Source organism: Syngnathus leptorhynchus, chromosome 21 (genome assembly GCF_054491065.1).
Source record: "Syngnathus leptorhynchus isolate UIUO chromosome 21, UIUO_Slep, whole genome shotgun sequence".
NCBI lineage: Eukaryota > Metazoa > Chordata > Actinopteri > Syngnathiformes > Syngnathidae > Syngnathus > Syngnathus leptorhynchus.
In genome coordinates, this window is record NC_141215.1 from 3,022,523 (window position 1) to 3,037,869 (window position 15,347).

Genomic DNA, 15,347 nt, shown 5'->3' on the forward strand with positions numbered 1-15,347 from the left:
ATATAATGTATGCTATCTTAAAGCTAACAATGTAAACCTCACATAGTTACGTGAATGAATAACGTCGTGGTTGTGTTTTAGTAGATATGTACACAATGTATACAAAATAATGCATCTATTCTTTATCCTCCGCGTAGAACGGCTGATATCACCGTGCCTTGTTTTTTCCATTCGATATTCCATTCAATTCGGTGGTAAATTTAAATTGTCCAAATTCTCACAAGCCTCTCAACAATAAATGTTTCTAGTCGTCAAATAAAGATGACTGACTCCATTTTTTTTTTTCCTTCCAAGCAACCATCCCGCTTTGACTCTGAAAACCAGTATGGGCAATTGCTTAATCAATAATTCGAGAGACTTTCAGGACCAAATAAAACGGCCACATTACGTTTTAAGTACTCGTCGATTCGCGTTGAGCTTGTGACCGCAAACTTCACATGAATAATCCCGCATAGTGATGATGATGATGATCCAAAAAGGAGTGCTGAGAGAACCGGACACCCACGGACAGGTGACCTTCGACCTCCAATAAGCCATCATGGCCAAATCCAAAGAAGCCATATTGGGGCTGTGTGCTCAGCTAACTTCCACATAAGTTTCACTCCCTTCAGCCAATATCTTAAATTGACCTTCATCCAATTAGCGTAAGCAGTGGATTTAAATGACGAGATGTCACATCTCGCGAGAGGACATAAAAGCCTTGGCCGACATTCCCGTCTAGTATTTATTCACCTAAATCCTGGAAATAAAAGCCTCCATTCGACCTTGAAATACCTCCAGAGTAAAGTGAAGGTGCAACAGGGCAACATCTCACATGTAATTATCATGTCTGTTGTGTGAGCCACAGAAATCTCGCTTGTTGGCGTGTGTCCGGGTGCAGATAAAAAGGGGGAGAGCCTCTCCCATTGATGTGCTCATGCATAAAAAAAAAAAAAAAACCACGCAAACACAGAGGGGGTCGTCAAGGTCGTGCACACAGGCAAAAATCAGGAATGAGTGCACGCACAGCGGGATTAACGCAGAGAGGAATTTGGAGTTTACTAGGGCGTGTTGTCAGCGTGAAAAAAAAAAAATCAAAAAGGAACGCAGAGGGCTGTGGCGGTTTCATTTCATGCGTTTGTTTAATTGTAATTCTACGCATGGGTGCCCGTTAACGTCATAATGAAAGAGAGTGACAACATCATATGCATAAATAGAAGTGAAATTGCATGGCTTTATCAAATTGATGTACACACGCAAAGCTTTAGTCCTTGAACAAATTTGTCCTTTCTTTCAAACATGACTGCACGCCTGGTAAGGATGACCAAAACTTGACCAAATCAATCCTAAAACTAATAATTATAGAACATGTAAAAATATACATCATCAAAAATATATCATTGATATATTACATTTAAAATACAAATATAGAAAAACAACTGTAAATAAATCAATAGGTACAAATATATATTTTAATGACATTTTCAGTGATATGTATTTTTTTTTATGATTGTTATATTCAGATTCATATTCTGTACGTAGAAAAAGGCCTTCCAGTTGTATATGCTGCCATCTGCTGTTTTTCTTATGTAAGTGGCCTTTTGTTGTTGTTGGAGTGATCAGGGGCGCAATGCGTGTGAGATGCCGGTGGGGGCGTCTACTTATTGGCGACATGAACACAATTAAGGCTGCTTGCACTCGAGTGAGTCGACACCAAATTGACTCCCTCCCTCCGCGTTGAGCATCCTTCTCCTAACCTTTCACCCCACAGCCGCTTTGCGGGTCAAAGGCAAAGCTGAACAAGCCTTTCATTTGCATGACGAGGTCACATGCAACACGCACGGTGTGACCTCGAGGTGTACTTCTCCATGGCAAAGTTGCTTCAAACACACCCTGTTGGTTCTTTATTGGCAAAATTGTCTTTTCGCGGTCATTGGGTTTACACGTTAAGGTCAAAAGACGTCCGTCCGTCCTCCTCGCAGAAAAAAGGGGGGGGGGGGGGGGGCAGTACGAGATATCTCCACCAGAGGGCACCCCAACCCTCCGTAGCTTCGCTCACTTGACTCAATGTTGGTCATCCATCATTCATTCTCGCCGCCAAGGAAACAGTTGAAGGAGCAAAAAAAACAAAAAAATCAACACGGCGCACACGAGAGATTATTATTTTTTTTTTTTATGAACATCAGTCAGGGTTCATGGTTTAAATCGCCAGAAACACTTGATGACAACTGATGACAATTCACTTCAAATTCAAACAAGAAAACATCTGAAAATATCTTGAAATATAGCAAGTGATACTGAAGAATTTGGAAAAAAGGCCCAAAATTTGACTCACACTTCGATCATAGTTATTTTCCAAATCATTTCCAGCTCCATATTAAGACAATAAAAGCGAAAAATGACAGTATAGTATTTTGCCGTTTCACTATGAAAGTATGAAAGTATTTCTGACAATATATGTGCTTGCATACTCTAAAGTACTTTATCCTTCATACACAGAGCTAAGTGTCAACTTTTGGATGTGACCGCATGTCAGAATGGATTTTGTGAGGCGCATGCAGGTGTTGGCTCCGCAGCTCATTACGGACCACCGAGGGGGGTTCTTGGCGTGTTCTCCTGCGTGCAAGAAGCGAATGGCGAGCAGGCACTGGGATGGCGAGGCTAACAGCAGGCCTCTGGAGTCCTCCTGGGAATTTTACCTTACCGCTTGACAAGCCGGAAAGCACCGAGCCACGCACGTCTATCAGACTGAAGCGACTTTTGCTCATCAAGCCTCAAACACACTTCTTGCATTCGACATTCGAAAGAAAGAGAGCAAAAAAAAAAAACGTGGTTAACTCATTCACTGCCATTGACGACTATACACGTCCATTTCAACTGTGCTGGCTGTTAAAAACTCCCACATAAAACTCTGATGCACAAAAAAAAAAAAAATCTCTCACAACAAAATCTCTCTTGCTCTCTCCTTGTCATGCATGAAAAAAAAAAATCTCACATTTTTGGGCCGAGTGTGAGACTTCCATTAGCATGTGCGAGATGAATGCTATTTTTGGCGCACACCAGTGAGCCTTAGCTTCTTGGATATATCATGTCATTTTTGAACAAATAATATAATACTGCTTGTTCACTGCAGCTGGATCCCAAATGGCACATAAGTACAAGTGACGGCTCACGGTGCAAGTAATAAGAAAACCAACTTGAAACCGTTTCAACCATGCGTGACACTGGAGCTCGATGCGGCCCCCAAAGTGCTCATCATCCTTCCAAGCAGAAAAGTATGAGGAAGCGCCACATAATAACGTTGGGAAATCCTCTATTATTCTGCCTCAGACGCCTGCTGGCGTAATGAAAGCAACAAACAAACATGCATAATTCAGCGAGCCGGCCACTTGTGCGTTGGGCCCCGGTAATGATTGCGCTTGGAAATGATGAAGTAACGCACTTACATTTAAACGGCCTTATTTAAACTCATTTGTTAGGTGCAATTCAAGAGGAGGGGGGGGGGGGGGGACGCTTATTTGTGTAATATGCGATGGCTTACCATGCGGCAAATGAGGCGAAGGCTAAGTGTGTCATTTATTTAGGGAAATGACACCATTGAAACAGCAGGTGGCAGTAAAGTGTTTGACTCATCTTGGTGTATTGCATATGAGGCGACACAAGGTTGCTATGGAAACAATATGATGTGCGTTGAGGCTCTGTATTAGGGCCACACAGATTCTGAAAACGCCAGTTAACAATAGTACTCCCTCTAGTGGTACATTTAAGAATGACTTCAGGTTTATTTTGTATGTATCATTTTTAAAATTGCAAAACATGGTGCAATATTTGAATGTTTCCCTAACATCGGCAAAAGTTCATTTGACCTCACTTTAGTTTGGTTACACTCACATGGGGATTCAAGTCAACCTTTTTTGAAAGGCAGATTGAAGACAAAAGTGAAGGTGAAAGGTGAATTGTCCACCGGTGTGACGGCAGGCAGAAGCAATCTGCAGCGAGCAAGATGCCAGACGGATACGAATTGCACTTATCTTCCGCTGACCTTCTCAAACCTGCAAACTGATTGAGGAGGAGGGGGAGGAGGAGGAGGAAGAGAAGGTAGATGGAAGTGAAGATCAAAATAGGGAGAAATGCACACTGATGGGAGGAGCGGGTGATGGAGTACAAGGGATGCTGAAAGCTTTCTTTGATTTGGAGGAGAGGAGAAGAGATCATGATGACAAACTATTACCCAGAAAAAAACATCACTGTGGTATATTCCTTTTTTTTATAGTGGTGAGATGCAAGTGAACTTTTCTAGAATTTGCACTGATTCCTAATCTGCCCCTATATTTTTTCATAATAATAATAATAATAATAATAATAACATTTCACTCGCTCGTCGTCACAGCAGATTAATCGATAATAACGTACAAATATCCTTTATTGTTTAGTTACACTTCAATTTTAATTTCTAAATATTTGAATGTTATGTTTTCTGTAATAATTGCCAAATGATGTTTATTTTATTTTATTACTAATGCTAGTGCTTTGCTGCGTGAATAAAATACAAATATTTTATGACGATTGTGAACATGAATTTTATAGCGCCTGGATGCAGTTCCAAACCTGTCCAGCTAGAGGCGCTACACTCCCGTTAGCTGTGGTCACTTCTTCGTTCTGTCCCAGGTGGCTGATGACGTCCAATCAATCACAAATTTGTGTTTAGTGCCAACGTCGTGTGTTTCTTCGCCTATATCGAGTTTAAATGACAATATTATCAATTTTACATTAAATTCATATCAGATATCAACCAAATGATATAATGTGCCCTTCTGGGGTTGCTATTTTAGTTGCTCTTAATCCAAATGTCGCTAATTAATTGACAGCAGATGACCTCATGGGTAAGAGCACATCTTTTTTCTTTTTTTTTTACATTTTGTTGAAGAGAAACTGTTAATACATTCTTTTTCTGTTTCCAACAATGCAATTGATGTTTTAATGTTTGTTTTTTGAGGTGTGACGCTCATGAAATATAAAGCCGGAAGCAACAATGAAGACTGTAAAGGTAAAAATGACTTTCTATCGATTTTTTTTCAGAGTATATTCATCCATCCATTTTCTCTGTTATATTAATGGTAATGTTTGAGAGGGCAATGTTCAGTCGGAAAATATTTCTAAGAAAAAACCAAACAACCATAACAGAAGACATTAGGGCACTTTGAAAAGTAGACAGGACTTATTTTGCACATAATTTTATGTGGTCCACTAGAGCTAATGAAGCGTGTCCATGTTTCTTGCTTAATGCATTTATTCTTTTCTTTTGGGCACAAATTCTGTACAAAAATTGGAATTTTTTTTTAGAACAGCTTTCGCATAGTTACTTATAAAAATAAATATTTTGTTGCGTATATACAGTACAGTGGTACTCAACGTGTATTTTGTCTTGAGTTCCAAACAAAAATTTAGATGGTGGTAGAGAACTTCACAAGTAGTTTTTTGGCAAATAGCAAATAAATCTTAAAAAAAAAAAAGGCTACTCACCGTTAAAATTTATTCTCAAACTAAACGTAAAACCAAAGATGCAAATTTATTCACAACAAATTTATCACCAACTTATTGCTTAGTGTGTAAAACGCCATAAACGGGCTAACAAAACTAGCATAAAAAATGGTGAAGTATGAACACTATACTTTATATTATACACTATATTTTTTCTTCTCTACAACTGACTACTAATTAAAATTGGGGTCTGGTAAATGATTTAGGAGTCAGCAAATGAGTTTGGACATTTTATATAACGTATGTCTGCTAGCTTAATGCTAACATCTGCGTGAAACTCCAAAGACAGGCTAATGGAAATGAGCATACATAAATGTTATAGATATTATAACCGTGTCTCGCAATCGCCTTTGCCCTCTCCCGGGCTTTTAATAATCACTTTGCGCAAACGTTCTGTCAAGACTGTTCTTTGTTCTCTAATTGTGAGCTGTTTTATTGCGCCGCAATGAAATCGTTCCTGGCAAGATGGCTAATATGCGCCATTATACTTTATTTGCAGTGAGCGTGCACAGCATTTGTTGTCATTTGCGCTGTGGCAGACTTACTTAATAACAATGCCGTCTGTGGATTTAAGTGCCGTTCGAGTGCTTGGAAATGGATGAAGGTTTTGCATTGTCTTCAAATCCCAGCGGCTTCGTGTGGTTTTATTCTGTTTTGTTTACATTTGTAGCAAGCGCTTTGTTAGGCACACTGGTACAATCCACGGGACAGATTACCGCGTTCTATAATATCGCCGATTAATCGGCTTTCTAAGGAATATAACTTCTCTATTTTTGTGCTCAAAGTAAAGCCCTGCCTTTTTTTTTTTTTTGCTTTTGTTGCCATCTTGTGGCATCCTGCTGCTAAGCAACCACCATTGTAATGGATTTGAATTTTTCATTTGGATTAAAATAATAATAATTTTCATTTTCTTAACTTTTTTTTGTCAGACCCAAATGAATGGAGGTGTACCTAATGTAGTGGCCAGTGTAATGCAGGTCCTTTCCCCTTTTGATGCTCGGTTATTGGTGCCACTTTCAAAAGGACAATTTTTGGTCATTTTGTGTGACTCCTGCCTCATTGTAGATGTCTTTCAAATAGTAATTCCTGTCATTTGGAGTGTTGGAGTGTATAAAGGATCGGGAAAAAAAGAGAAGTAGCGCGAGTGGAGCTCCTATTAGGGGCAAAGTCGATCAAAGCGGGTGGCTGGCTGCGGACATCCGAGCGGCTTTCCCTTCGCCATTTTAATAAAGGAAAGAATCGAAATTCAATTGGAGTCTAGATTTGAAGGCTGTCGCCAATTATAAGGCAGCTCGTGTCTCCCTTGGGAACGAGCTTTCATGCGGTCATGTGACGTTTCCTCACGGGGGAATACATGTGTGCTGTGTAACTTTATGCTAATTCTTGTTATGTTGTGAACGGGGGTCACTGATTCATGGTTGGAAATCACAAGATGCTGAGCGCATGTTTGGAGCTTTTTTTTTTTTTTTCCCCTCAACGGCAGAGAAAAAAATGATCGCAGCAGTGATGTCACCAGATTCGTTCAGATAGGCCTGATGTGGTTATCTGGACCTTCTGGACAATTCTCCTTGGTCTGTGGATCAGTTTTAAAACGAGCAAATAAAGCGCGTTTGCGATATTTATATTTGGGATGGGCGATGACTCCTACCAGGTATCGCTATCGGTTTGGTATCGGGTTCTCGCAGAGGCTTCCGATACCAGTCACCGATACTCCCCCAAAAATCTTCAATCATTCTTCCTGGTAATTATTGACAGACTGGTGAATTATTTATATCAGAAAGAATGTTCTTGCTCGTAGAAGAGATATCGGTACATCTAAAATATTTTTTTTATATACTGCTCATGAGTTTAATTAAAAACAATGAAACGCTGATGAAGCAAGATCGGCAAACGGGATTGTTAAAGTTGTCGCACAGGTCAGGCAACCAAAATAGCACTTTCATTTGGATTTTCAAAAGAAGCAGGCAAAGACCAAAAGATTTGACTTTTATTGCTACCAAAAAGAAAATGACGAGCGACGGACTTTGATGGTCACGATAATGTAATTCGTCTCGGATTGTTGTGAGCGCGCAGAGCAGCAGTTGTTAAAAAGGCTCAATAATATATGATGACAAATGGATCTTCTTTCTTCACAAGCTTTTGTAGCTTCCCGTCCATTGGGTGACATAAACATTGATTTCCTTCAGCGTTTTCATTTTTGGTTTTGTTTTAGTCGCTTCTTTGGTGCAGTCGATAATTTCAGGAACGTTTCCATCTAATCTCCAGCGTTTAATGGCCTCTTGATCAATGGGTGCTTATCGATTCGTGAGTGCTTTTTTTTTTTTTGCGCCAGAAGCGAATGAGTAGAAACTGAAAATGTCAAAGTAAAACAGAACACTCCAGTTTGAAACGAATGTGTCACATTTCTAGTAATTGACTCTCTTCTTACTTGGAATGCAAACCGGGTAAAATCTTCCATTAGCTGTCACGCTCTCTGAATTATACATAAGTGTCATAATGTAAGCACCTAAATTCACGACTTGTCAAAAAAAAAGAAATTGCTCCACATGAATGCACAATATATTGTTTCCCCTAGCAACCAACAGATGGCGCTGTGGGAGCATTATTGTCTGTAAGTTGCTGTACAAGTGGGTACTGCAGACATGCTATGCACATCCATTTCTATTTCAAAGCAGCAACACCATCGGATTACGTAATGTAGGCTTCCCCCACCTGCTTTTTCCATTCTGCATTTGTCAATTCCCCCCCCATTCACATATTTTCTCAATTTGCAATATGTTCACATATTATGGGATATGTATGGCATAAATAAATGATAGGGATTTTATTAAAGCAGCTTGATGTAGTAGGAAAAAAATAACCATACACACTCCCAATTACAAATGATTTTATCGAGCTGCAGCTGTCAAATATTTTTCGAATCGAAAAGTGAGGTGAGTGACGTTTTTTTTTTTTTACACACGAGAAAAATAATTTGAAATCTCCCCCTTCAAAAAAAATGTTTGTTTTTTTCTTTGCCGCTGAAAGTACACAGGCGACATTTTTTTTGTTGTTGCAATGAATCACATGTCCACGACCACGACACATTTGTCACAGTGAGGGTGTCGGCGAGTGGGCCGCTCCTCGTGCTCCGCTCCGCCCTGTGATGCAGTAAATCCCTCCCAAACTTTTGAAAGAGAGCCAAGAGGACTTAGCGTCATCGATCCTGAAAAGCTTGACTCCTCACCATTGGTAGTCAGAGTGCGTACCAGATGTTCCTTGTCCATTTAGGATATCAGCACCTTTCTCTTCTCGATGCTCATGACAGCGTCCAAAATTCCAGTCCTGCAATCTACCCCATGCGATGAGTGGACTTAAGTAGAAAGGCGGTCCCTTATGGACCATGTCCACGAGATCCAAAGTACTAAATGTTAATCTAACCGTTCATCCATCTCCAAATGGTGAGTGATTCTTTTTTTTTTTTTTTTTTGCAGATTGAAGGAATGTCAGAGCTCGTGTGGGTACAACAGTCGCCCTCAGCGGGAGCCAGCAATTCGCCATGTGGGATAATGTCCGTCTACACTCCTCTGGAGATTCAGCAAAAATCACCAGTGGAAGAAAAAAGAAAAAAAAAAGGTAAACTATTGTCTGGGGAGGGTGTCCGGAGTTGCTGAGAGGCATTAAAGATTAGCAGACTTCTATTTCCTGCCCGGGATGACTTTAGACTGCTTGCAGTATGGCTGCTTTTAAAATAATAATAATAATAATTAAAAAAAAAGTATGAACGCGCCATCGATGGATGTCGCTTAGCCATTCGTCTTTGTGACAGCTCTTGGGGGGGGGGGGATTTTGAATATGATTCTGGAGAAGTGAGCAGACTGTGCCAAAAAAACAAGGTTTGTTCACAATATTAGGTATTTGTGGCATGAAGATGCCTCAGTTTAGTCCAAAAGAAGCTCCTTAACTCAAATATTGAAGCAAGCCACTCCTTTTGTCTAAATGAAGCCGCTCCACTCATATCAACGTAGATGAAAATGCCGCATGTAGTCAGCAAAGCACTACGTTTGTCCAAATGAAGCTACTCAACTTTTTTTTTTTCTCAATATAGGCTTAGGCCTCAAAGCTCTACTTTTGTCTAAATGAAGCTACTCAACTAAGATCTTTGTTAGCTGGATGCCGCAGTGTGGCGCAAGAGCATGACTTTTGTTGAGATGAAGCTCCTCAACTCATAGCACCTTGACTGCCCTTTGCATGACCCGCCTGACCGCAACATCTCTGTAAGCCATCAAACAGGAAGCGAGATGAGTCGAGAGCGTTTTAATTTCATCTTAAATGGATGTGATGTTACAAGCGAGGGGGGGGGGTCAGTCCAGTTCACGCTTTCCGACAGCGCCGCCACTTCCCGTCTCACGCTAACAGACAGCCGCGACCGCGGCTCGTCTCAAATGACATTTGATTAGTTTTCATCAAACGTCTTTACTTTGCATATTTATAGCAGCCCGAGGAGTCTCGCGTGTTATCAATCCACCTGAACGGCCTGCCAAAAAATTTGGCTGCCATCTCGTGTCCTCGCCCACCTCAGTGCAACGTGACTAATGGATAGCAGACACACTGGCGGTAAACTTGCGTCAACTCTCCAACATGACTGCGGCAAAAAATTGTCAATTAAATCCGGTTAGATTGCTGAAAAAAAAAAAAAAAAAGTTTCCCAATTACAAGTCCTCCCTCGTTCGCGTCATGTTTACCCGGCTTTAAATTGATCCTCACGGACGACGTGACGTAACATCTAAGGCGATGGCTGAATATTTATTCACCCCCCCCGACAATACGGGCGCAGTACTTCACTTTCATACGCGCTGCGGAAACACGCTTGGCACAGGTAGAAGATGTGATCTCCGCACACACGCGGGACCGCACAAAGACACTTCAGGCGCACGGAGGACGAGTCTGAGTAGCTCTCATGTCGTCACCAAAGAAGAAGAAGAAGGTGTCGAACATAACAGGGAAGAAAACCCTCGGGAAGGAGCTGTGTGTCGTGGGGGGGGGGGGGGGGGGGGTCGTAACGCAAAGACTCCTTGTTCATGACGCAGATGGTATGCCACACATGAGTCTCGTGTGTGTGTGTGTGTGTGTGACTCAGAGTGTGTGGCTACGGATGCATAATAGGCTTCATGTGTCACTTTGCATGTACAAATCACATCCAACGTGCTCACGTTGCGCAATTTATCTGGAAGCACATTCAAAGCGTCATATCCACGGACATTTTTGTGAATTTTCCATTCATTAGCGCCACGCGAAAGTGAACTCGACCGACCGCTGAGCTAAATGCTCGCTCTGAGGCATGATTGTAAATTATACACAAATCTGACTTCACGCCGTTTAATAATGGATTCAACTCCGAAAAGCCCGAATGGGATTGATGAGATCTGCAAAAAAAATTATTATAATTCTGTTGTTAAATAATAATCCCCGAAATTTGTATGAGTTTTCTTTTTTTTCTTTTTTTAAACACAAACATTTTTTCCAATCATTGGCAGAGAACATTATAAAGATTGCGTATGTGCCTATATTGCCCGGAGCGCAAAGCCAGCATTAAAATCATAATAAAATAATGATGAGGTCACTATGCTTATGTCCACTGGATGTGTGACCCATATACACAATGATGTGAACATTAAACAAGCCAAGAGGCAAACGCAATTTCTCACATCTTCCCGAGTACATAAAGTCCCCTAATGGCTGCATTTTGACCCCAGTTGACCTCATGCGAGAGAAATAATGGCTGGGGCTTGTTTATATACAAAATAATGGCCTAAATGACTGATTAAGGCATTTTATTTCACACTTAATCAAGAAACGATTAATTGACTAACTCGATTAGCGCAAACTGCAAATTCATACGCAGCGTCCACGTCACTCACCAATCTCGTCTTTTCAAGCCACACACACACTCAAAGTCACAAATATGTAAAATGTAAGAAGGGCTCGTATCTTTTTTACCGGCTGTACATAATAATTCACATAAAATATTCCTCCCAGAGATCCTTTTGGCACCCGCCACCGATGTGTGTAATCAGAGTGGGATGAGAGCAGCTCTATTTTTATTTATTTATTTTTTTAGAAGGTCTGGATCCGTGTCAGCCTGCCTTCTGTGGAAACGGAGATAAACAAAGAAAGAATGATGCTGAGTGGGCTAAAAAGCCTATTTGCAAAGTTAAAAAAAGAACTTTGGCCATATCGTGAATTTGTCAATGCTGACGGAGTTGGAAATTTAACAGGATTTTGTAGGGGTGGTAAATTGGTCAGAAAAACAAGATTGGAGAATACTAAAAGTTTGCTCGGGAAGTAATACGATCATGAATTGTCATTGACATAGTTGTAAAAGTGTCTCACTACTAAAAAGTGTTACTTTGACATTAACGTCCCTCTGTGCGCTTTGGAAAAAAAACAAAACGTACAATACCTCGCTTTGGGTCTTTCAAGTCGAAATTCACCTTCAACAAGATGCACATGCGTCATCCGTCGCCTAACAACCACACATACACAAGTCACTCCTCCTTTCTCTTCTTGACAAATAAAGTCGTCAAAAGCCACTGCTTTCATCAGCTGTCGAAGCTGAGCTGTTGAAGAAAAACCTTCATATTTTTTATGATTATTATTATTTTTTTTACATCTTTCTCCATTGCCTTTGTTTGGTTCCCAGGCAACAAATAACACGGCGACTGTGCTGCATTCCCGTAATCACAGGGAAAAAAAACGGCGCAAATGAAGCTCGTTAACAACCAGTGGGTTGTTGTGTTTATTAATTGCACGTTAGCATCGGCGGCTAACGGCGGTATCGCTAAGTAAAATGTGCTACCGGTGCGTTCCTTTTAAGATGACAAACAACAGACTCCAAATATATGCAATAAATGTACTGAATTGATGGACCAACACAATTTGTGGTCATCTGTTGCTAGGCAGAAAATGAATTACCCCTACATGACTTGTAAAAAAAACAAAAAAAACAATTGTAGGCAAAGAAAGCAAGATTAGGCCACAAATTACAATCATATAACTTGATGAAAAACAATAAGTGCATATTTAGGCGTACTTAGCAGTTGGTCATTTACCTTCGATGTATTTAATTTGCAGCCTGCCGTGTTGTTCTTTTCACGTAATAAGCACGCATCCTCTAGCATGCAGCGGCGGTGTTAAGTTTCTTTAACAAAGGCCAATAATGAGTCATAATGTGGATATTTAATTCACATTTTATGCCCAGTATAAGCTTTCAAGCCTCATAAATTATTCCTGTGCAATATGCAGCCTTGTATTTGTAATAGGCTGCCATATTGCATTTTATTGCAAATGGGACCTTGTGAAGAGGGGGGGGAGAAAAAAAAAAAAAAAACGCCGCATCGGTGACAATGTGTCTCGTGGCATCTCTTCTCATCTCATTTTTATCAGCCCGCCTCCGCCAAACTGATTCTTGCTTTTATTCTTTCCGACACGACACGTATTGAGGTCCGTAGCTCAGGATGGGCAGAAGACAAAAAATAGAAAGGGAAAAAAAAAAAATGCGGCAATATTTACTGTGGTCTTGTGAGTTTACATGTTAACTCAGGTGAGACGGAATGATGACAGACAGCTTGATTGGCGGCTCAGCTGAGAGGAAACAATCGGAGGAGAGGGGCCCGTCGTAGTTTCGATTTTGATGACACAGACGGCGGATCGCTGGTCCGTGACATGATGGCAAACACGTCGATGCCGACCTGCCTACCGAGACCACACGCGCTGTCATTGATGGAAAGCACATACACTGCCTTGAGTGTCAACATAGTGTCATCACCAGATGTGAAGGAGAAACTGTATGAGTTGAATCGTCTTTCTCCACCTGGGGGCAGTATAGTACAAACATACACACACTCATTTGTCACAGAGGATAAAGAATATATGCCCTTGAGTATTGTGATATTCTTTGTCTACACACAGGTGTGTTGCTGCACTATTTGTGTTCAAGTGATTGTGTAAAACAATAATTACGGTAAGAATTTTGTTTGATTAATAAACATTGACTAGGATTAGCATTAAGCTAGCAGACATCGGTGTGTAGTAAATACACAATCGTATTTGTTGAAGCTGACTTTTTGATGCACCGTTAGATTGTTCAGGTGTTTCTTAATGTTGTTGTTTGACATACGTACAGCAACAAAAACATACACAAGGCTGTCATGTTTTTTTTGTTTTTTTTCTATTCCATTTAATGACCTGCTTTGACGCCATCCCGTTAATGAGAACCGGGAGTGTGTAACGTCGTTATCCATGTTTGTGTTAAGTCAGTATGTCGATGACGCCTTTTTATGCTCCTTAGGCCACATTAGCCCCCACAAAACATGCCACATTGCATCGTGAACAATCGTCGGATTACGCTGATTGATTACGACTGGCAAGGATGAATCGGACAAGTGTCAGGCGGCAAGCCAGTGACGGACTTGCCATCTAATGGTGTTGACTCGCCGACTTGTGAATGTGTGTGTGTGTGTGTGTGTGAGGGAAACAGATGCTGAGTGACGACTGACTGACTGATGGCATAATGCGATAACGAGCAGACGAACATGACGGGGGGGATGCACCAGATATGCAAAGCGAACGTTATGTAAACCGACGCGATCAGATGCGTAACGACCCGGGCGGTTTCACTCGTTACGCGCCGCGAAGCGCTACCACACGTTACGACAAACCGCAAGTGATCCTACGAATTCGCCACAACCTCCTCAAGGTTTAAAATGTGGATTTATTTTTACGTATTGTATCGTAAATATAACGGTGGATGTTCGAATGAATTTCTCTGACTCAAAAACAATTTTGTTTAAATAAATTATACAGTATAGTAAAAAAAAATATTTAAATTGTCTCCAATCCTGTAGGTGGCAGTAATGCATTATTCAAAGCAACAAGTCATATTTCCATTCCGCAATTATGTTTACATAGCGTAATAACTGCCACCTCGCTGATGTCTGAGCCTCACAATACATCATAAATCTCTCTCGCTGCCCAAGTTCCCTAACTGGGATAATGGGAAGAAAATGAGCGGATTATTGAGTGAAGGTGTAAAACAGATGCGCTATTATCAGCGTTCTGCTGTAACGCTTGTTTTTTCATTACTTCTCCACATACTGAAGGAAGCACTGGATCGATTGGATCTTCTGTATGAGCGGGCACCATTTTGTTTTTTTTTTGTATTTGTTCAGTGTCAAGGTCTTTATCGACGCTTTAACAACGCACACGTGCATCGTTCCAGTGCTTTCTTCACGGTCGCTTGGCAGCCAATGTGGATAATTCTTTTTTTTTTTTTTTCCTGTTTGTTGGTCACAAAGTAGGAGATGACCGTGGGATTGGAAACACTAATATTCTTGTTAAAAATCCTCAAATTCCTCCACAAAAAAAAAAGAAAAGAAAGACATGACAAGTGATAAAGATGAGGGATTGGCTGTCACCACTGCATTTTCTCATTCTTCATATGTCCCGGGGAGAGGCATTTGTAAAACAGGGACATGACAACAATGGCTGCAGCATAATCTGTCCAACCCCATTACCAACTGCTAGCACGCTCGCAGAAAGACACAAAGAAAACGCACGCATACGCGGAAATCTGTCACAGCGTATAACATACAACCCATGGAGGGCATAAGGATCTTCTTCAGCTTCTGCTGCATGACAATATAAACAGAACAAACAAGTCCAGTGGCTCTCAGTGCTTTGCTTTCAAAGTGGATTCAAATCATTGTCGGAAAAAATAAATAAATTTACTAACCCCAAAAAACAGTGACTGATTTACTGTTGAGAGGTTGACATTAGTAGATTTTGAC

At 40.8% G+C, this 15,347-nt stretch overlaps 1 long non-coding RNA gene across 6 annotated transcripts in view; it reads left to right on the plus strand.

Moving 5' to 3' along the window:
* Window positions 1–15,347, plus strand: part of LOC147040117 (uncharacterized) — an 81,063-nt gene that overhangs the window by 29,577 nt on the left and 36,139 nt on the right. For 4 of the 6 annotated variants that reach the window (XR_015063053.1, XR_015063054.1, XR_015063055.1 and 1 more), the window contains exons 1-3: window positions 4,654–4,862; window positions 4,976–5,026; window positions 8,994–9,135. This is a non-coding gene — a long non-coding RNA (uncharacterized LOC147040117). Of the gene's footprint in view, window positions 1–4,653; window positions 4,863–4,975; window positions 5,027–8,993; window positions 9,136–15,347 lie in introns of those variants that run through there. The other 2 variants (XR_015063057.1, XR_015063058.1) reach the window with 1 other exon arrangement.